Below are 23,732 nucleotides of genomic sequence, written 5' to 3' on the forward strand. Positions count from 1 at the left end.
AGTCCGTGACTTCCAATCTAAGTAGGCAAGTCAGAAAAAGAGTGGGAGGGGAAATAGAGGCACGGAGAGAGGAAGTGACTTGCCCAGGGTCACACAGCAGGGCAGCAGTAAATAGGAGTCAGGAATAGAACCCAAGTCTCCGAAAGTCCCAGTCCAGTGCCCTACCCACTAGACCACACTGTCTCTCATACCCCCATGTTCTAAAAACATTGAGTCTGGGTCCCAGATTTGCTGCCTCCACTGCTGTCAGGGTTCCTTCCCCACTCTGAACTCTGAGGTACAGATGTGGGGACCCGCAAGGAAGACCCCCTAAGCTTACTTTTACCAGCTTAGGTTAAAACTTTTCCAAGGCACAAGTTCCACCTTGTTCTTGAACAGTGTGCTGCCACCACCAAGTGATTTAGACAAAGAATCGGGGAAGGACCACTTGGAATCCTATTCCCCCAAAATATTCCCCCAAGCCTTGCACTCCCTTTCCTGGGGAAGGCTTGAGACTAAATATCCTCACCAATTGGTACAGGTGAACACAGACCCAAATGTTTGGATCATAAGAATAATGAAAAAAAAATCAGATTCTTAAAGGAAGAATTTTAATTAAAGAAAAGGTAAAAGAATCACCTCTGTAAAGTCAGGATGGTAAATACTTTACAGAATAACAAAAGATTAAAAAAAACAGAGGATTTCCCTTCTAGGCAAAACTTTAAAGTTACAAAAACAGGGATAAACCTCCCTCTTAGCACAGGGAAAATTCACAAGCTAAAACAAAAAGATAATCTAACGCATTTATTTGCTATTACTTACTATTTTTGCAATATTAGATGCTTAGTCCAGATATGCTTAAGGAGATGTATTTTTCCTGCCCTGGTTCCTTACTGACTCAAAGAGAACAAAAAAAAAAAAGACACAAACAAAAACCTTCCTGCACAGATTTGAAAGTACCGTATTTATCGGCGTATAACACGGACAGGCGTATAACACGCACCTTCATTTTAAGGGGGAAATTTCAAGAAAAAAACTTAAATTTCAAATAAAGGACTTTGAAGCAAAATAAGGGTAGCTCAGAACTTGTTTTATTAATATTATTACCACTTATAAGGTAAATAAGGTTCGCGGGGAGGGGGGCTCGGGCCGGGCCGCTCGGGAGGGGGACGGGGGCTCGGGCCGGGTCGGGCCACGCCGCTCGGGAGGGGGGCAGGGGCTAGGGCCGCTCGGGGGGGAGGGGGGACGGGATCTCGGGCCGCTCGGGAGGGGGTCGGGGACTAAGGCCGCTCGGGGGCTCGGGCCGGGCCGGGCCGCGCCGCTCGGGAGGGGGGCGGGGGCTAGGGCCAGGGCCGCTCGGGGGAGGGAGGGAGGACGGGGTCTCGGGCCACTCTGGAGGGGCGCGGGGGCTAAGGCAGCTCGGGCCGGGCCGCTCGGGAGGGGGCTAGGGCCGGGCCGCGCCGCTCGGGAGGTGGGGGCTCGCGCAGGCCGGGGCTCGGGGCTCAGGCCCCGCCGCTGGGGGGGGGGAGAGGGCGGGGGCTCGGGCCGCTGGGGGGGGGGGGGCTAGGGCCGCGCTGCTCGGGAGTGGGGCAGGGGCTAGGGCGCCGCTCCGCGCCGCTGGGGGGGGGGCGGCGCTTTTCTTTTCTGCCTGGGGCGGCAGAAATCCTAGAGCCGGCCCTGTTAAGGTTATATCGGCGTATAACACGCACACATCATTTGCCCCCTATTTTCAGGGGGAAAAAGTGCGTGTTATACGCCGATAAATACGGTATCTTCTCCCCTTATTAGTTCTTTTGGTCAGGTGCCAACCAGTTTATCTGAGCTTCTTAATCCTTTACAGGTATAAGAGGAATTAACCCTTTATAGGGGAAAGAGGGACTTTATGCTACCCTTAGCTATATGTTTATGACAACTGCTTTGGTAGAAGAGTGGGGCTGTTGACTCCCTTTCAAATCTCCAGTGCTGAAATGGTGAAGAGGAGAACTCCCCAGCTGTACTGAGAGCAAAGGGAGAGGTTTCCTCAATTAAAATGGAGCGCATTTCCAGGGTGATTTCAGCAAACTCACTGCAAAGCTCATGCCAAGACTTTCAGCGCGTGTTAATAGGCAGCCTATAGGTGGGTTTCAGTTGCATTCTGTGGCTCTCTGAAATACTTCTTTCTCCAGCAGGTTCCACTATCAGATGGTGAGCTCACCCGCATCACTTCTTACCTGCAGCACTGGCCTTGCTGCTTCACTTACGGCTTGTTCTAAGGGGACATATGTAAAGCAGTGGACAAAGAAGGAGCCATTGTTCATTGCTTTATGGTGCTTCTATTTCAATCCACGACAGCCTCTCCCTGCTCTGTATACTGCACAGATGTTTAACTCTCTTGCCTGCTTAGTTTCTTATTGCAGCAGTCATTTTCCCAAGCTTTCCTTGCTTCCCTGGGTTCGCACTTCTGCACACACAGCAGACTGACCTGTCGCTGTCATTCAGATCCATGAAGATAAAACTCTAGATCCCTGATATTAGTTTTCTTTGCAGGCTGCATGGCATGAGTGCATCTGCATTTCTTTTACTCCCATCCCCAGAGTGTTGCCGCCTAAGGTATGTCTACATTATAAAGAAAAACCGCAGCGACGGAGCCAGCCCAACTGACATAAACTTGCAAGGCTTGGGCTGCAGGACTACCAATAGAAGGGTAGACGTTCCCACCTGGACTGGAGCCTGTACTCTGACAACTTCCCTCCCCCAGCTGGTTTCAGAGCCCGCGCTCCCGACCAAGCCAGAACGTCTACACTGCTATTTTTAGCCCCACAGCCTGATCCTCACTAGTCATTTGGCCTGGGCTCCGAGACACATTTTTCTCTGCAGTGCAGACTGCCTGTCTGCCTCTGCCCCTATTGCCAACGGTGGCATCTCTTCCTTTCATTCCTGGGGATTGCGATCACACTAATGAAACCCATGCTTAGAAGAGGCTGTTTGGGGTATGGGGGAAAACACTTTTAGCAGCTGTCTGATTCTGCTTTTATTGGGATGATTTCACCCAGGGCCGAGAGCCAACACGAGGACAATATACCGCTTAAATCATAAGGCCTGTTTGAAAATGGGACTTAAGCAAGTGAAAGGAGTGGGGAAAAACACCCACCTCGGCTTAAAAAACCCATCTGATCCCACTCACATTGGGTACACAGGAATGAATTCCACCTAATATGAGTGAGATCCACTGGCGGCTTAAAGGGTTTCTTTTTAGTCTCATGTGTGCTTCTCACAGCAGTGCCCAATTCCCACACTGCAGAAGCAGTATTGCCAACCGTAATCATTTTATCGAAAAAAATCTCACCACATTCAGTGTTTTTCTTAAGGTTCCTGCAGTCAGGTGATTAACCAAGACAGCTGCTTGCTTTAAGTTCCTAGCCCTCATGGTTGCAGCGGGAAGCTTGGAAACACGACCCCCAAAGGCTCCAAAACCAGATGGCAAATAAAAAAAGCTGTCAACATTTGTTATTTTTAACATCTCATGGTTTAAGCCACTCAAGTTTCGAATGCCTGGCTCCGGCAATACTGCTGAAAGCAATGGAGATTTTGTTAATGAAAGGCTTTCCATGTCACTAGAGCATCACTGGGAGAGGGGAGGGTGTACACAATGGGATGAAGGAATCATTGGTGCACACTTACAGGTATGTCTATGCTGCAGTCAGACACCTGGGGCTGGCCTGTGCCAGATGACTCTGGCTGCAGGGCTGTTTAATTGCAGTGTAGATATCTGGATTCGGGCTCATGCCTGGGCTTTAGGACCCTGCAAGTTGGGGCAGTCCCAGAATATCCACGTTGCAATTAAACAGCTCCACAGCCTGAGCCCTGCAAGCCCAAATCAACTGGCCTGGGCCAGCCACGGGTGTCTAACTGCAGTGTGTACATACACACAGTGTCTTCCCTGTACGTCAATGGGACTTATTGATCGTTTGATTATTCGCTTGGTTATTTTAATATTTGGGGGCAGCAGAAGTGCTGATGATTTCCACACTTCCTATCATTGGTCTTATAATAGAGTCCAGAGACACCAGCTGAGACGAGGGCCCCATTGTCCTAGGCACTTTACATGGTAAGAGACAGTCTCTGCCTCAAACAGCTTACAGTCCACACAGACAATGAGAGAGAAGAGCAACAGATGTACAGGGTGCAGCTAAACTGCAAAAAAACAAAGCAACACGACAGTGTGTCTTAAAGCCCTGGTCAACTGACTCGAGCTCATGCGATGGGGTTAAAAATAGCAGCACAGATGTTCCTGCTTGGGCTGGAGCTTTGGCTCTGAAACTCAGCAAGAGGGATGGGTCTCAGACTCACTGCTGCAAGGTTTTTTTGCATAGCATAGACGTGTGTCCATGGAGAGATGAAGTGACTCGCCCAAGGTCAGACCACAAGTCAGTGGCAGAGACAGGAATATCCACCAAGTCTTTTATTCCCAGGCCAGTACTCAGTCCATTACATGCCCCACACAGCAGGGAATTACAAAATCTCTACAGATCATGAGCACTATTAAAGTAAACAGATTCTGTGTTTGAAAAGTCTCTTGCAGAAGGTGTATTGTGCTGCTGTTTAATGATCAAAGCATCCACATTATCTACACCTATTGATCATCTACAAAGAGATCTTTTTCTTCTTGAATGATACAGTTTTAAAAGAAATACTTGTAAAGGCTGCTTTAAATAATTTGTTTAATTATGGCAATACCTGGTAACGTGCAATCTAATCTAGCTCCTCTTATATAGCGACTTTTCATTGGCAGATCTCGGAGCACTTTACAAAGGAGGTTAGTATCACTGTCCTCATTTTACAGATGAGGAAACCGAGGAAAGGGGCAGTGAAGTGACTCACTCAAGATTACCCAGCATATCAGTGACAGAGACAGGAATACAATGTAGCCTCCTGAGCCCCAGTCCAGTGCTCTAATCACCTGACCACACTGCCTCCCATGGCAATTTTCTTTCATTTTTTTCAGTATTTCCATTGAAAGTTATCGAACCAGAAGCCCTTTGAGAAACTCCTTCTTCTTGGAACAAGGACAGATACCCTGATTCAGCAAGCTGCTGTAGGCCTCTCTGTGGTTTTTTCCTTAACCCTGCACTTCCTTCCCCACATTCTCTGGGTCAACTGGCTCCTTCTCCTGCCACATAAGCGGACTCCTGTGCCTAAGCAGCTCATCATTGGCTTTGGTAGGATTCCACAGGGTTCTTCCTGCAACAATCAGGGCCATACTGATAAACAAACTCTGGAGCCCTGCATGTCCCCCACCTATCCGAGAGAGATTTTACAATAAAGGGCACCAACAAGAGGGAGGATTTGTCCAATGGTTAGCGCACTACTCAGGGACTTGAATCCAGTCTTCCCAATTCCCACGCTTCCTGTCTGACCTTGTGCAAGTCACTTGTGAAATCTTGGCCCCACTGAGATCAATTGCGAAACTTCCTCCCATTGTCTTCAACGGGGCCTGGATTTCACACTTAGCCTTTCTGGGTCAGATTTCCATGGGAGTTAGGCATCTAACTGGTTTCAACGATTTTGAAAAATCTCATCATCTGACCCTTTAGGCACCTAAATACCATTGAGAACCTGCCTCTCTGTGCCTCAGTTCTCTATCAACAATCCTTCTCTCGCGTGAGAACACAAACGATTTCACTACTACAATAACGGCCACCATACAAGTCCCTTACACAGATATGAAATGCAAAAGAATCCAACAAGTCTGCCTATCAGGATGGGACTAAGAGTTTTTCGGCTGAGTGCATTTCTCTGTACTGGCACCAGCTCTAACAAAGACAGAACGTGGAAAAGAGTAAACACCTCCCTATTCATTTTTTTAATATATAATTGGGTAGCTCACACTGTGAAACAGAGGAGAAAAAAAATACACCTGAGTCCAGCTTCACATTGTCCTGGTCCAATTTCAAGGTAATTCCCCACTCGCTTCTATTAATTCTTCACTTAGGAGTACTGCAGTTGGCATAGCATCTAACAGCTGCAATTTTCACTCACTGTAGTAAAAAAGACATAACCCGAAGTGAGCCTCTGAGAGGTTAGAAGAACACTGACTAATTTACTGAGCTACTATAATAAGACAATAACCAGCTGGAGACGGTAATGGATGGAGATAAAGACAGGTAATCATTATTTGCCTGGGCATGCCCAGTGCCCGGTTTTACTAGGATGAGCCCTTACTTAGAGCTTTAATTAAAAAGGTGTTTTCAGCACTATTTTAATATACTGATTTTACAAGACTGGTGTTGGATGTCCTCAGCACAGAAGCCTGCTTTCAGCTGGGAAAGCAGAGCTGTCTGCGTGCGCCAAGCAAACCTAACCGACTGGAATATTGCAATTGTGATTTGGGTGTTCTGACAGGTTTATTTTGCACAACATCCAGCACACCTTTTTGTCTTTGGAGAAACTCACTCTTCTAAATAGCAGCAAATCAATAGCTCCCTTCCAAATCTCTGACCTGCATAGATCTTAGATGGCTCGTAGCTTACATGCAGACCTTTTTCCATTTCCTTGGTCAAGGACGTCAGCATAGCTGTGTACAAAGCCAAATCGTAATGCCATCACTTTGCATTTACAAAGCTTCTTTCATCCAAGGATCTCAAAGCATTTTACATCAGTTAATTAAACCTCACAAGCACCATCATGAGGCAGATATGTGTTGTTATTCTTATTTTAGAGATACGAAAACTGAGTGGTAAGAAGAATTAAGGCCAACATTTTAAGAAGCGTCCTCATACTGAATGACTCAGTTTCTGGGAGACCAATTACGAGGTACTAAACACCACCGCTCTAACTGAAGTTAGTGTAAGCAGCAAGGGGGAAATCAACACATCTAGATATAGCCAAAAATTGACACATACATAATCACTGTCCAATTCTGAACATTTGGATGCATGAGACTTGTTTATAATTACACAGAGTCAGTGGCAGAGATAGGAATAGAGCCCTTTGGCAAAATTCACCAATGATTTAACTTGGTGCAACTCCACTGACTTCAATGGAGTTGTGTCTGCTTAAACTGGTAATTAGATTGGCTCAAGAAGTCCTGGCTTCTAGTGTTCTGGATGCATAGAGTGAAAAGGGCCAGTGGAGAGATTATCCACCATTTGAGTTCTACCGAAACTCTAAATGTTGCACCAATCTCGTACTGGCCCTTTGCACAGGAGTACTTAGAGCCTCAGAGGAAAAGGATTATATCAGGGCAGTAGCAACCTGCCTGGAACTTGGAGGAGCACAGGTTTCAGGAGGGAAGAGTTTGGAGGAGGCATTGGCAAGTCAGTCTGTGTGCACATGGCTGGCATGCTAGCTGCAGTTATGGCATCTCTGTAAATTGTTCTCTTAATACAGAGCCAGTTTAGTTTTACATGCATGAAGTCCTTTCATGTTTTATGCACAGGATTCTGGCTAATAAGAAGAGAAAAGTATTCCTGGCCCATTGCTGATTACCTTTCATAAAAGAAGTCCTTATTTAAAACAGCAGTAAGTGTGACTAGTCTGGCAAGTGACAGGCACCTGTCAAAGGTGACCCTCACCAGCATTGCTGCCTAGTGGTCAGGCAGGGGTGGGGCTGTGAACCCCCTCCCAGACTGCTCCTCCTTCTTCTACAACTTAATCCTGTGGGGTCAGTCCCCCTTCTTTTCCGGCTTTGCCCTCTGTCCAGATCACACATTGTAGTCCATCCCTTTCAGCATACACAGAAAGACCAGTGCAATAATGGAGAAGTCTTTTGTGTGTAAGGACTTCTGGGCTTTCTCCTTAGCTCTGCGACTTGGAGTCTGGACACTTCTGTATTCAGGGTCTTTCCTAGCTGGGTTCCCTGCCAAGGGTAGGCTCTGGTTGCTGTCCCACCTTCAGTGGTTGATAAGAAAGCCCAGGCTGCACCCTCTCCATTGGGCTCTAATGCAGGCCTCAGTGGTGGGCAGCTAAGTTCTGCACCTTGGGGTACTAAATAGCTGCCTTGCTTCCTTCCCCCCCCCCCAGAGTAAATTAAAGAACTGAACCAAAAAGAAAAAAGTTTCTGACCTTCCACAGTCACCAGTCTCTCCTCTCTCAGGTCAGCATAGTCAGGTATCAGGCAATAAGGGCTCGCCCGGGCTGTTATTTCCCCAGAGCAGAGATCTGTTGCCTTCCACTTATAGCCCCCTGCTAAGCTGCTCTTCTTCCCCTTTTAAACTCCTTCTCCAGCTTGTGAAGGCTTTGCAGGTGCAGCTTTGAGATTGCCTGGGACCAGAGCTGCTGCTTACCTCCTTGTTCTCCAGTAAGGGGTTTGTACACCCCATCACACAGCCATATAAGAATCTAGATAGTTAAATCAATACTATCTAATTCCAAACTGAGCATTTATCCCCAGTGTAGTTGGCCCCCGAAGTTCTGTCTAGGAACCTATATGTCCCTCATCACCATGGTGCCCAAGTTCCAGTTTGCATTACCGCATTTTCCCTGGTTCCAAGTGAAGCCAGGCAAAAAACAAACAGATAAATCACTGAATTTTGTAGAGTTTCCACCTACAAACATAAATCACACAAGGTCACTCAAACGTCAAGCCAGATCTCGTAAAATCTGTCCCAGATTCTCAATCTTCAGCCAAGTTTCTGGTGTGTTAATACAGAAGAAACCAAACTACCTCCACTTAATTTTAGGCAGAACAGGGAAAGATTTTCTTTTTCCCCCCCTGCACGGCTCCATTTATCAAGCTCACAGTGTTGTTGATGTTATTGTATGGCTGCAGGAGACAATTTTCTGCTGAGCTGGATTCATGAGGGAGTAGGACACACAAGGAAAGCTATTTCCACAATGGAAAGGGTTAGGCAATTCATATCTGTTACAACAAAAGATCAGATGGGGCATGAAAATGGCAAGAAAGATATAACAGGAAGACCTTGAAATTGTAGACTCTAAGCTATGAGGTTTTGTGGCATTTGTGATTTTTCAGGCACACTGGCTTTAAGAGGATATTAATGTAACCCAGTTGAAAAAGTCTGAGCACTGGTCTACAGAGCCATCCAAAAAGATTTTATTCTTCTCTGAGTCATTTCTGATAACCCTGCTAACATATAGGGCTACATTTTATTTGAGCTCAATACCAAATAAATTAAATTGAAAAGCAATTTGTCTATTATGCCTGAAAAACTGTATTATTGGGTGTTACATAAATGTACTTATTTTAACTATTCACCACAAAGCTACAAAGACAACCTTCAAAACTGTCATAACTCAAAATCCCCAGGTAGCAGTCAACAAATCCAACTGTTAGAAAATGACAACAGGGTTCCATTATCTCTTTTACTTTAACATCATCATATTGACTATTCGTCTTTTAATTTAAAGACAGCATCTCTGGGCAGGAACGATTTCCCTTTACAATTATAGTAGTGTTTATTTTACATCAAAAGGACTTGGATATCTGAGTCACATGGATTATGTATGACATAAGATTGGGATCCAATACATCAGAGCAGGGAAAAATATAAGAGGCCAACAAAAAGTATTTTATGAAAGATTTCTTTCTGTGCAGAGAAAAAAAATCATGCACTAAACATTAGGAAAAAAATGCATTTGGAGCAAGATGAGAGATCTTTTTTCCACTGGGACATAAATCCTATTTTTAAGTGTTTTTGAAGAATGTGGAGCTGCTTATGAAGAAGCTGTATGAAAAACGGTGCATTAAAATGAAATTAACATCTGTAACACATTATTTGTACTAAGGTAATACTCCAAATTGTGGCTGAATTAAGCTAAGCACTGAACTTGCTCCTAGGGAGAGACAGTCTCTGTCCCTAAGAGCTTACAACCTAGATTGTAAAGATAGGTCAAAAGGTATAGCTGCACTTTAAGATGGGGGTGTGATTCTCAGCTTAAGGAAACATAGCAGCACCAGCTCTGATCAAGTTAACGACATTGTTTTTTTTAAAATGTGCTGCGACATCACGAGCAGTGGGAGGGGCAAGCCAGCCGAAGTATGTACCTGTCACGACATTATAGACCCCTCTCACCTCGTAGCTAATAGCTTGACCAGAGGTAGCAGGGGAATGTCTTCTTGAAGTAGGAACTGCAATTCGAGTTTGACGTGTAGATGTACCCAAAGAAAGGGAGGGGGCAGTGCAGAGTGGCGAACAGGCTAGCATAAGCAGGTCAGTAGCAGAGCTGGGAACAGAACCCAGGTTTCCTGTCTCCTAATGCAGTTTCCGGTTTCCTCTCATTCAGTTCTCCAATTCACTTTTGTGATCATTTGGCCTAGAAATTTCCCCGAATTGCCCGCCAAACTGTAAGAAGTGGCTGAAAGTTTACAAAAATGTCACAACAAACCTACAACAAAAGTTAAAGGGGAAAGGTGCAAAAGGGAGGCAGACTGAAATAGTTTATATACAAAAGGGCCAACTGATGTCACTCAAGGATTGTGCTAAGATCTTGCCTGATAAACCACAGAAATGTGGGGTTGTTTTTTTCCTTCTAAAGACTCTCTACAACTAAAGCCTTACTTAATACTTGACATTTCAAATGCTTTAGCATCTACACTGCAGCGGGAGGTGTAATTCCCAGCTCAAGGAGACATCCCCATCCCAGTTTTGACTAAGCAAGTGTGCTAAAAATAGCAGTGCCAGCACAGGGACAGGCTAGTCAGAGTATGTTCAGAGGCTCCCCCGTGAGATTGTATTCAGGGTCGTTAGTCTATCCCACTGTGACCACACTTCTATTTTTAGTGCACTAGCTTGTGATCAAAGCTAGCATTCAGACATCTACCCAAGCTCGAAGATACACATCCAGCTGTGGTGTAGATATACCTTTAGACACTAAATCTGGCTACCTGATCTCCATAGGCATCTCTCACATGAACGTGATGCTCCTTTGACTTCAACATGGATGGACTCTTACACCCACCCAGGGTCCCATGTAAATCAGTGAGATTCTGCACAGCTACACAGATCAGACTGAAGGATCAGGGCCTTATTTTAGATGCACAGATGTTTCTAGGCGCACTTTCAGGGCACATGTGACTGTGCGCCTCATTGCTTTCTCAGCAAGTAAAATTATGTAAACTAGTTTTAACAGAAGACTTAAATTAATGTTGACATCGATAAGTAAATTGGAAGATTACATAGCTTGCATGCATTATATAAGCTAATTCCAAACCCCGATTTGCAAATATTTACAAAGCTTTAATTGAGTCATTACACTAGATATTTACAAATCATTTGTAAATCACTGGTTTATGTCAACTTCATTTTTCAAACAAAATAATTAAGTGTTAATGGGCAGCTGGTCGTTTGCACTTCCCTACCTTTTTTGTTCAAATTCATGAGGCAATAAGGTGTCCATCCACATTAGTGCCACAGCCATATATGCTCTGATATTCATAGCCTGTTTCTCTCAAATCTGGTGCAATTCAAACAAAACATTGTCACTTGAATTGACAGATGCGTGAAAATTAAATTTACTCTCCTTCTCTAATAGGAGGCACCTTAAAGATGCAGTTATACTTAGAAAGGAGATCATAAAGACTTCACAATGAGTACCACATCTATTTTCTCTTGGGATCAGATTATGATGCCCTTATTTACCACAAGTAGCATTTTATAAATAACCCCACTTATTTCAGTGGGAATATTTATAGTGGAAAGTAGTATGCATCATGAGTAAGTATCACAGTCAGGCACTTGATGGATTCCAGGTTAAATTTTTGGTCACAAGTCACAATAAGGATATCTTTATGAGTCAACAGTGTGATGCTGTTGCAAAAAAAGCAAACATGATTCTGGGATGCATTAACAAGTGTGTTGTGACAAGACATGAGTCATGCATCCGACAAAGTGGGTATTCACCCACGAAAGCTCATGCTCCAAAACTTCTGTTAGTCTATAAGGTGCCACAGGACTCTTTGCTGCTTTTACAGATCCAGACTAACACGGATCCCTCTGATACAAGACATGAGAAGTCATTCTTCCACTCTACTCTGTGCTGGTTAGGCCTCAACTGGAGTATTGTGTCCAGTTCTGGGCACCGCATTTCAAGAAAGATGTAGAGAAATTGGAGAGGGTCCAGAGAAGAGCAACAAGAATGATTAAAGGTCTAGAGAACATGACCTATGAAGGAAGGCTGAAAGAATTGGGTTGTTTAGTTTGGAAAGGAGAAGACAGAGGGGACATGATAGCAGTTTTCAGGTATCTAAAAGGGTGTCATAAGGAGGAGGGAGAAAACTTGTTCTAGCCTTAGAGGCTAAGATGAACAAGAAGCGATGGGCTTAAACTGCAGCAAGGGAGGTTTAGGTTGGACATTAGGAAAAAGTTCCTAACTGACTGGAATAAATTGCCTAGGGAGGTTGTGGAATCTCCTTCTCTGGAAATATTGAAGAGTAGGTTAGATAAATGTCTATCAGGGATGGTCTAGACAGTATTTGCTCCTGCCATGAGGGCAGAGCACTGGACTTGATGACCTCTCGAGGTCCCTTCCAGTCCTAGAATCTATGAATCAATAGTTTATAAAGGTTTAATAAATAATCAATAGATGTTATAAGCATGTTACAAATAACAAGTTGGTTTATAGACAGCTCATTTGTTGACAATATGATTAATGATCAGAAGATATATCAGAGAAGATAATCTAGCTAGATCACCCATAGTTTCATTAGCTCTGTACCACTAACAATAGCAAAAAGTTCAGAATTTAGATCCAGTTCATGTGACTCATCAGACCTTCGGGTCTTTATCTGAACCTCTTAAATTTGCAAAATGAAGGTTCCATTCTGCCACCACAACTGCCGTACCCCTCTAGCAACTCCATTGAAATCAATTGGACTACTTGCATAGTAAGTACTAAACTAATCTAACTCCCACTAAAGCCAATAGAAGTCTTTCCAGTGACTTTCAAAGGGGACAGGTTCAGGTCCACAGTGAAGTTGACTTCTGTGCAGATGGCCAGCAGAAGGGTCTATGCACCACTTAAGTTTTACTTAAGCTGTACTTTGACGCATTAATTGGTGCATGAGCCGTATGTGGCTCCTCTGCACAGGGCTAAATGTCTCTCACATGAGTGAGAGTCAGGCCCTTAAATATTGCTGTGCTCAATGGTTTGTCTAGAAGCAAAATTGTCCACAAAGTCACCGTTTACAACAGCCTCTCTCCTATATTTTCTAAACTTTGTTTCCAGTGCTAGCTGGTCCACCCATCCTAACAATAGACTTTTGCAGTGTTTCTCAACAGGCGGGTCGTGACTTCAGGAGAGTGTCACAAAAGGCAATAAGAAGGTTGTGAGGCATTGGAAAACTTTAGTACAATGTGAAGCAAAGAAAAATCTCCCCTCCCTCCCCCGCACCCTTGCTCACTGCACTCCTTACCCCCTCAAGGTCAAGTATTCTTTGTCAACCTTGAAACACGTACACACACAAATAATGCATGGTTATTATTAACAAATTTTATATTCTTATTTTCCTAGTAAATGTAAGGGAGGGAAAAAAAAATCACAGATGTTTTTGACTTTGAATAAGGGCTCGCCATCCTGAAAAGGTTATGAAACACTGCCCTACTGAGATCTTTATCTTGCAACACAGAGAATGAGGCTGTGATCCATCAGTCATTGTTGCTAGTGTTCTGAAATTTTAAAAAGGACCTCTCTGAATGCATTACAGAGCATCAGACGTTCCTTTGGAATTACTCTTATCTCCAAGACCACTGTGCACAAAGTTTCTCTCTGAAGGGAGAAGCAGAAATGAAACTGTATTTAAAAAAAAAACAAAAAAACAACAACGGTACAAACCATTCAATGTGTATAATAGAAATAGCACCAAAAAGAGATTTGTTGACATTTCTTTAGGACTCATCTAGAGATAAACCTGAAATAACAATTGATTTGTTGTTTTTTCTGTAAGTATCTATACATTATTTAACATGATGGAACATTTTGTAAACCAACTTTCTTGTGCTTTTGAAATATTGATACTTTTTAAAAGGTTGAGTCTTCGACTGTAAATCTCAATTCCGTATATAGGGTGCATTGGCCTAAAATGCTACAGTTTAATCTATACAAGAGAGAAAACAATGAATTGTCGTAATAGACATGGTGACCTTTACAATTCTCTTATGAGCTGATCTTCGTCAGGCTCCCCTTCTCCTCAAAACTTTCACACTCTTTCCTTTTCAGAAACTTCATTTCTTATTACACCTGAGAGACTAGTTCACAACTAGTAGGAACACAGGAATTGCCAGATAGGATACAACCAATGGTCCTTTTAGCCCAGTATCCCATCTCCAACAATGGCCATTCCCCACTGCTTCAGAGACAAAAAAACATTTAAATGACCATTATGGAATGATCTGCCCATGGGGGGGTGGGGGGGGTTGATTCCTGACCCCATCAGTTAGGGGTGAGTCTATATCCTGAAGCATGATGGTTTATATCCCTTATAACATTCACATGCTAACATTATCGTGTATATTGAGAAATTCAACCATATTATCATTGGTAATATTTATTGTGTTGCAGTAATGCCTAGGAGCCTCAGTCATGGACCCCATTTTGCTAGGTGCTGTACAAAGAGAACAAAAAGACGGTCCCACTCCCAAAGAGCTTACAAGAGCCAAAGGTAAACATGTTTTCTGTATCTATCAAGTAGTGAATCTAATGCTGGCCTCAGTTTGGAGTGTCCTGCTAGAATTATCCAGCAAAAAAATACCCATCCGTTCAGTGTCAGAGTCTGCTCTCAAGACATTCTGACAGTTTGAGGATAGCAGATTACTAGGGAACAAAGGTCCCCATAACAATGCATTTTCATTAATATCCAGGAATTGGATTTTGATGTGCAGCTGCCCCAAAAACATAGGATTGGAGCCAATCCTACTGTCTCAGATGCTACTAGTGAACATTCCACTGACCTTCATTCCAAACCTTTTTTTGGGGGTGGGAATGCAAATTAGCTGCACAAATATTTCAAGTTTACAGTTTAAAATGCCTATTTGTTTCAAAATGTCCTTTATTTTTAAAGCATTCAAATACATTTAAAAATGGTGGAAACCAAAATATTTGGTTTTGTCTAAACGAAACATTTCATTCAACCCCAAATGAATTTTTTTTCAGCGTTTTGATTTGCTAAAATCTTGAAACATTTTCATTTTCAGTCCAACCCAAAATGATTTTGAGATTTACTTTTCAAAGTTGCCCAATTGAAAATTACATGATTCGCCCAACTCTAGTAGTGACTTGCCCATAGTCAAAGAGCAGGTCAGCAGTAGAGCTGGGAAAACAATCCGGGTATCCTCATTCCCAGTGACATGCACTGAAGTTAGTAGGACCACTCATCAATAAAGAGAACAGGAATTCATATTGAATAAATCACAGAAATGTAGGGCTTCAAAGGACCTCAAGTGGTCATCTAGTCCATCCTTTGCACTGAGGGAGGATCAAGTATACCTAGATCAGTGGTTCTCAAACTTTTGTATTGGTGACTCTTTTCACATAGCAAACCTCTGAGTGTAACCCCCCTTATAAATTAAAAACAAACACTTTAAAATATATTTAATACCATTATAAATGCTGGAGGCAAAGCAGGGTTTGGGGTGGATGTGGACAGCTCGCAACCCCCCGTGTAATAACCTCATGACCCCCAGTTTGAGAATGCCTGACCTAGATGGTATACTCCTAAATGGAGCTGGGCAGGGAGTTGTCTGACATCTGAGGCTGTAGAATTTGGTAGGCAGGGAATTTTACAGGTCTGCCTCTTTTCCAAAATCTATTGAGAGTCATATATTCAGTAGAATTTTAAAGACTTCTGAACTAGATGGGTTATGTTACAGAAAAAAAACCATTCATAAACAGAAAAGATATTTCAGCCACTGAACTTAAAAAAAAAAAAAAAAAAAAAAGGAAGGAAGGCTGAGTGCCTTGCAGCTTGTGAAGTCATTTGCATTTGAGGAAAGCGGATATAAAACACCCACGGATCAGAGAAGCAACATTTGACACCCACTTAAGCTGAGGAGCATCGGAGAATCAGGTCCTTGGATTTTATTCTCTTAAGGTGAAATTCACCCCTGTGCAGAGGGCCTAAACTAAGCCCTTTACTGGTAAATCCCACTTCACCAATGAAAGTAGGATGTACGTGGTGCATAGGTTTCATGCTGGCCCCCTGAACAGGTGTGCATCTCACCTTTTGCTGTGCCCAGTACACAGCCTGTATAACTATAGGCTATGCCTATGGGGGCACAGGGAAAGGATATCATCCCACAGGGCACCAAAAGAGCTGGACTCTTCACTACTATTCCAGCCTCAGTTCTGGTCCCTGGTGCACCCGCACCTTGAATACTATGTCAGTGTAGTATAAATGGGTTAAAAAACAAAAAAAAAGAACTAGATAAATTTATGGAGGATAGGTCCATCCGTGACTACTATTAGCCAAGATGGTCAGAGATGCAACTCAATGCTCTGGGCAACCCTAAACCTCTGACTGCCAGAAGCAGGGAGGGAAGACAGTGGTGGATCATTCCAAATGCCCTGTTCTGTATACTCTCCCTGAAGCTCTGGAACTCGCCACAGTCAGATACTGGGCTAGATGGACTATTGGTCTGACCCAGTACAGCTGTTCTCATAATTAGGATCTGTAGCCCTAGGGTTTACACTCCACACAAGGGATAATGACCCACATACCCGTTGCCATTCTTCCATACCTACGTCCATAAGCACCAAGGAAGTGTAGCACAAAAGGATACTAGTATTTAAAATGCCCAATGAGAACTCAGTGATTACAGAAGAAAGACTACAGCCTCAATAAGAATACATCCCTATTAAGCCAACAAGCTCCTTATACCTGGGTGGAACCTTAAATATATTTTCAAATGCCTGCCCCCTTTCTCCCCCCCAACTCTCCCAGGTACTTGCATTGTCCTCAGCACCCTAACACCTGAGCACCTCCCAATATTAAAAAATATAGCCTCACAGCTCCAGGATGCATGGCTGCTATTATCCCCATTTTACAGTTTGGGAACTGAGCCACAGAGAGTGTAAGTGACTTGCCCAAGGTCACTGAGGAAATATGTGGAACAGCAGAAATCAAGCTCATGTCTCCATAATCATAGTCAACAACAAGGCCACCCTTCCTCACTCACATTCTATTAGATGCACCAGTCTCCCCCACACCCCATCATGCATGAACATTTACAGCAGCCCTGAAACTTCAACCCCACAGCACAGACTTCTGCCACTTGACCTCCATGACTATCAACCTACCTGAATACATCTGTATCAGTTCCATTATTTATGAAGCACAGACAGCACTCTGCAAGACACAGAGGAAGTCTCGGGCCTTGCCCAGAGGAGCGTACGATCCAGGAAAATGTGAGACAAGACATGAAAAGGAAACTGTGGATGTCATATGAAGTCTGACAAATGGTATTTGATAGGACATAAATTCACTATCCTTAGATCAATCTGCATTGGCAGTAAGTTCATCACTGTAGTACCTAAGCGTCTGCTGAGAGTTTATAGATGCACAGCATGTAGGGATGGCTTCCAGCCGTGATACCTGAAGCTCTACCTGCTACTATACCAAGTTTTGGGAATAATTTCCCTCCCTGGGATATCTGACATTTCTTACGTATTCACCAAGACTATCAGTCAATATATTTTTGGATGGATATTGCTAGCAGGAACCTAATAAGTTGCACATCCATTATATATGTGCCTCTTACATTGCTATTGCCAGTTTACCCAATTATCTTCAGGGTTTGTATAGGTAGTAACATAGTAAAGGAAGCCATTCTGTGTATAAAAAACAAGACAGAACACACCTAGATAGCCATTCAGTGCTCAAGCAGGCCTACCTCTTTCTAAAGCCGTTCTTGAGAGAGGTGCATTTTAAGGGGAAAATTCATGTAAAGCCCACTTGCACCCTCCATATAGTGCTTAAATGATGCCTATGTCTTGGGTCAGCCACTGGAGTGAATTTCATCAAGGACCTTGTCAATGGGGGAGCGGGGGAAGTGTGTTAACTATCATGTGTTAAAAAGAATACCCAGGAGAGTTGACCCCTACCAGTGAACATATTAAAATACAATTTTTTCCTGGTGTTCATTAGGTTAACACTACTGCTGATCAAAAATTTGCCAGTGGAAGAGTTTTCCATAGGAAAATGCTAATTCAACTCAATAGACATATGCCACAGGAAGACATCACTTCCATTTAAATTTTTGATGGAAACCAGACAGGCAGGCTGGTTTCCTGCCAGCCCAGGACTGCTTGGGAGTCCACCTGGCAGGGAAGCATAGTTGTTGGGGCTCCCCAGGGTACCAAGCTCCAGAGCTCCTTGGTCCCTGCACCATTGTGCCAACTGTTATGCCACAGAACCATGGACCTTCCACCAGAAATTCAGACAAAAAAAATCAATTTTTGTCCTTCTAAAATGATTTTTTTAACTGTCCCGCCAAAAATTTCGCAGTTCTGGCTTTCTATTCTGTTTTCAAGTGATTTCCTCCTCTCCCCCCTTGTGGGATGGAAATTCTGGTTCCCACTCTGCTCTAGTGAATGTGGTTTAAAGATAACCCCCACCCCCATACCCACCTACGGAGATCAATAGTACTAGGAGCCAGAATGTAACCACTCTATTATAGTTTCTAGCCTGAACTGATGTACCACCCGCCAAGGAGAGGCTCTGCTGGTTTTCTACCAACTTAGATACAGATGGTATCATTTAAATTTCAGATGTGCCGTAATGTGTTCATTTTCACATTAAAGACATACACTGGGATACTTAAAATGCTGGGCCAGATCCTCCTCTGCATAACTGATTCAAGTCAATGGAATATGATGATTTATGCCAGCTGAGGATCTAGCCCTGTATGTTGTAACCAGATGTCTTTCTCCTGTTTCTAACAATGCCTTAAAAATTTCGAAGAAAAACATTTAACATCCAACATACCTGTCACTACTTATGCCCTTTCTTTTCCTTTCCACATTTCTCTCAGCTTGGGTAATAAAAAGCAATGGAAGCCACTTTCAGTTCTCTTTATAGTCAGTTTCAAAGTAAAAGTCTTAATGCTACCACATGTGTGTTTCAAACGCCGATGGGGAATGTTTAGTTCATTTTAAAATAACTGTTACAACTCTAAAAGGGGAAAAAATACATATTTAGTGCCAGATGCTCAGCTAGCATAAGTCAACATCGCTTCACTAACATTCAAATCAGCTAAAGATTTGACTTAAGTGAAACATAAACCACACACATTGACCACTAGTACTGGTGGGAATTTCAGAACTTGCAGCAGCAGCTGGGTGCAAGCTGGCTCCCATTTTTACTGCAACAGGCACCATTCTGGTTCAGAGACCATTAACTTCAATTTGCTGTGGTATCATACATATTAGGTACTCACTCTTAAGAATCTGGGCAGAAGCTGCTTGCTAGGGTCCAGTAATGGTGGATATCCCCCAAGAACAGTCTGGATTACAGCATAGCTCCAAATACTCTGGTAACTCCTTCAAACATAGTAGCGTGCACAACCACAGGTGAAAGGATAAGTCATTAGGGTCAACTCTCTGCTCCTCAGCTGTTCCCTTTCCTCACAGTGCTCATGTGACTTCCCCCAGCATGGAAAACCCCTGCTGAGCTGCAAATAGTTGCAACCCACTAGTTTCACTGTCTCTTTCAAACAGGAGCAAACAAGCAATCTTTTATTGACTACAGATTGTGCCCCATAAAGCAGAGCACAGCCCTAGTTTCTAAGGTTCTTTTAGGGAGTCATGGGAAACATTGAGACAGGCTTAGGAAAACTTTAGAAACATGATTTTTAGAGGGGCTGAGGTTCTCCCCTTGATTTCACTTAGCATTGTGGCTCTAAAGTGCTGTTAAGGTTCATGAGTCTTGCAATATTCTGTGTTTTCTCTTAAAGCCCCAGCTCCTGTGGTCATGTGATTGTGAGATCAGCTTTCCTTTGAATAATAATAATAACATTTCTAGTCTTTATGGTTTCAGACAAAAGCTAGACCATGTGAATCCTACAGACTCAAAAACAAATAGAACCCCAAATTATTACTGTTCATAAACCCCATGATTTGGGGCGGGGAGGGCTCCTAAATCAAGATTTTTGAAAGTGTGGTGTTGGCAATACTGACTTCTGGGTATCAGGCACTGTAACTTTTGGGGTCGGGGAAAAAGAGAATACTGGTGAAAAAAAACGTTTTTCTAGTTCCAATTCAGCAAAGCCCTTAAGCACATGATTAATTTAACCCATTTTTTTCAATCTGTGGGGTGCAGCCAAGGGGGGGCCGTAGAGTAATGTTCCAGGAGGAGGGGAGCCAATGGCTAGGCCCAGACTAGCCCCCACAGGGGGCAGGGAGGGAGCACCACCCAGCTCCACCCCTGGCCCCTGCTGCTGGCCCCGCACCTGGGGAAATGCTACCAGCCGTTGCTGCCTGCCCCGCACTCGGGTCCCAGATGCCCACCCTGTGCCTGGGGCTCCGCATCCGGCCGAGGGTCCGTTCCCGTCCCTGCCCCCAGCTGTAGCCCCCGTCTCAGCCTCCTTACCCCTGTCTGCACCCCCCTCCCGGCTCCGTGGGGGTGGCATGGACAGGGGCAATGGTAAAAAGTTTGGAGATCACTGATTTAACCCATGAAATCAAGAGACAAGCCTGTGTTCGACATAGAACATGTGCGTCAGTGCTTTGCTATACTGGGGCCTGCATCCTTCAAGTGGCAACTAATATTAACAGTCATTTCTATTTTTAGAGTGCATGTCATCCTAAATGACCCAAAAGCATGACGTGAACTTAAAAATTAGGGAACCTTCTACCCACCACTGCAATGCAGCCATCTCTGGGGTTAAATGCAGCAATAGTTGAACATGGCACACCAAGACTGCACAACAATTTGGGCCAAAAACAGGGAAGGAGAAAAATCCTAGATCCAGTTTAAACCTCAGAAGGAGTTTTAGGGAGGCAGAATTTAACCAAGTGAGAAGAAATCTGTCCAGGCTAACAGCCTTATTTGTTTGAGAGGTACTATGGGATCTTTAACAACGAGTAGTAGTGAGGATCTGAAGAGTATAGACTGAGGCAGGTACATAGTTTCATATTTACAGGGAGGGAATAAAAATAACTGTATAGGGAAGGAAGGATCATTATATTGTTTCAACCTATATATTCACTTTCCCTCCGCATCTTTTATTTATTGTTTCTATTGCAGTATTAAACAGAGACTTCAATGAAGTTTGGGCATTATACAAGACATCATGAAAGACAGTCCCTGCCATGAGGAGCTTCCAATATCAATAAAGAAGCCAACCAAATTGTGGGTGGGAAAAAAAAAGGTGTTATTCCTGGTTTAAAAGTTGGAGAATGGAGGCACAGAAAGATTAAATGATTTGGCCAGGATCACCAAAGAAGCCTGTGGCAGAGCTGAGACTTGAACCCACCTCTTCTTAGTCCTAGTTCAGAGCTGTAAACACAAGGCCATGCTTCTTTTCCAAAGTTTTATTTTATTTACAAAGACACAGCTGCCCTGACCAGTCCCACATTGGTACTTAAGCCTGGTCTACACTAGGCGTTTAAATCGGTTTTAGGAGCGTAAAACCGATTTAACGCCACAACCGTCCACACTAGGAGGCACCTTATATCGATTTTAATGGCTCTTTAAATCGGTTTCTTTACTCCTCCCCGACGAGAGGAGTAGCGCTAATATCGGGATTAACATATCGGAATAGGGTTAGTGTGGCCGCAAATCGACGGTATTGGCCTCCGGGCGGTATCCCACAGTGCACCAGTGACCGCTCTGGACAGCATTCTGAACTCGGATGCACTGGCCAGGTAGACAGGAAAAGCCCCGCGAACTTTTGAAATTCATTTCCTGCTTCCCCAGCGTGGAGACCACAGGTGACCACGCACAGCTCATCAGCACAGTTAACAATGCAGTCTCCTGAGAATCGTAAAAGAGCCCCAGCATGGACTGCACGGGAGGTACTGGATCTGATCGCTATCTGGGGAGAGGATTCAGTGCTAACAGAACTGCGTTCCAAAAGACGAAATGAAAAAGTATTTGAAAGAATTTCTAAGGCTATGACGGATAAAGGCCACAGCAGGGACTCAGTGCAGTGCAGAGTGAAAGTTAAGGAGCTCAGACAAGCCTACCAGAAAATCAAAGAAGCAAAAGGAAGGTCCGGGGCAGGTCGAAAAACATGCCGCTTCTATGCTGAGCTGCATGCAATTTTAGGGGGCTGCGCCACAAGTACCCCACCCCTGATCGTGGATTCCGAGGTGGGGGTTGTAATCTCTGCCATGGCTGAGGATTATGCAGACGGGGAAGATGAAGATGAAGAAGAGGAGGAAGACCTAGCAGAGAGCACACAGCACTCCGTGAGCCCCAGCAGCCAGGAGCTTTTTATCACCCTGACGGAATTACCCTCCTCCCAGCCCTCACAAGCAACTATCCCAGACAATGACGCCATGGAAGGGAGCTCTGGTGAGTGTACCTTTGCAAATAGCAAACATTGTTTTTTAAGCAAGCCTTTTTTAATGATTGATTTGCCCTGAGGACTTGGGATGCATTCACAGACAGTATAGTTACTTAGAAAAGTTTGTTAACATGTCCGGGGATTGAGAGGAAATCCTCCAGGGACATCTCGATGAAGCGCTCCTGTAGGTACTCCAGAAGCCTTTGCAGAAGGTTTCTGGGCAAGGCAGCCTTGTTCCGCCCACCATGGTAGGACACTTTACCACGCCATGCATGTAGCAAGTAATCAGGTATCATTGCGTGGCAAAGCATAGCAGCGTATGGTCCCGGTGACTGCTGGCATTCAAGAAGCATCCGCTCTTTATCTTGTTGTGTTATCCTCAGCAAAGTGATATCGTTCAGGATAACCTGGTTAAAAATCAGGAAATTAAGTAAGGGGGGTGGCCATTTTTCTACTGGGTTCGTGGACTGCAGCAGCTTAAAAAAAAACCTTTCCTGCACGTAGCGAAGCGGGGGGAGGGGAGGAGTGAAATGCCGATGATCTTTTTTGTGTTTGGTCACCGGCGATCTTCCCCAAGCTACCAGCCACACAGTGGGTGGGGGGGTGGGAAGGTTGTTGATTAGCAGGGAGCTAGCGTGGTATTAGCCATGCATTGGGGGGGAGGGGTAAATCACTACAGAAGCCGAAAGACAGTGGCTTACCATGGCCGCATGCAAGCTGAATTCTGATGCCTGGACCTGTGTCTGTGAGATCTGTAACTCCAGAGCTGCAAGCACTCACTATTAAGATGAAAAATGCGACCTTGTAGGGAAATCACATGTGCTAGGTGAATAGTGCTGTTCACTGTGAAAGAGTATAACCATTGTTCTGTAAAATGTATCTTTCTAAATATTTATCTCCCTCATGCAGCTGCAAATTTTTCAACAATCCCTCCTCCATCCCAAAGGCTAGCACAGATAAGGCGGAGGAAAAAGAAGACGCGAGATGAGATGTTCTCGGATATTATGGAAGTTACACGCAATGAAAGAGCTCATCTGAATGAGTGGAAGGACGTGGTATCAAATTACAGGAAAGAGGCCAGTGAACGTGAGGACAGGAGGGATGAACGTGAGGACAGGAGGGACAACCGAGATGAGAGGTGGCGTCAGGAAGACCGGCAGGAAAATCAGCGGTGGCGGCAGGAAGATCAGCGGTGGCGGGATGCAACTCTGGGGCTGCTGCGTGATCAAACTGACATGCTCCGGCGTCTGGTGGAGCTTCAGGAACGGCAGCAGGATCACAGAGTGCCGCTGCAGCCCCTGTATAACCACCCTC

General features: G+C 44.2%; 1 long non-coding RNA gene across 3 annotated transcripts in view; it reads right to left on the minus strand.

Annotated features, from left to right (window-relative positions):
* The window catches only part of LOC123362836, a 430,380-nt gene extending 410,840 nt beyond the window's left edge, over positions 1-19,540 (minus strand). For all 3 annotated transcript variants that reach the window (XR_006576592.1, XR_006576589.1, XR_006576590.1), the window contains exon 1: positions 19,347-19,540. This is a non-coding gene — a long non-coding RNA (uncharacterized LOC123362836). The remainder of the gene's footprint in view (positions 1-19,346) is intronic.
* Positions 19,541-23,732: the final 4,192 nt, after the last annotated feature.

This window comes from Mauremys mutica, chromosome 2, assembly GCF_020497125.1.
Source record: "Mauremys mutica isolate MM-2020 ecotype Southern chromosome 2, ASM2049712v1, whole genome shotgun sequence".
Classification (NCBI taxonomy): domain Eukaryota; kingdom Metazoa; phylum Chordata; order Testudines; family Geoemydidae; genus Mauremys; species Mauremys mutica.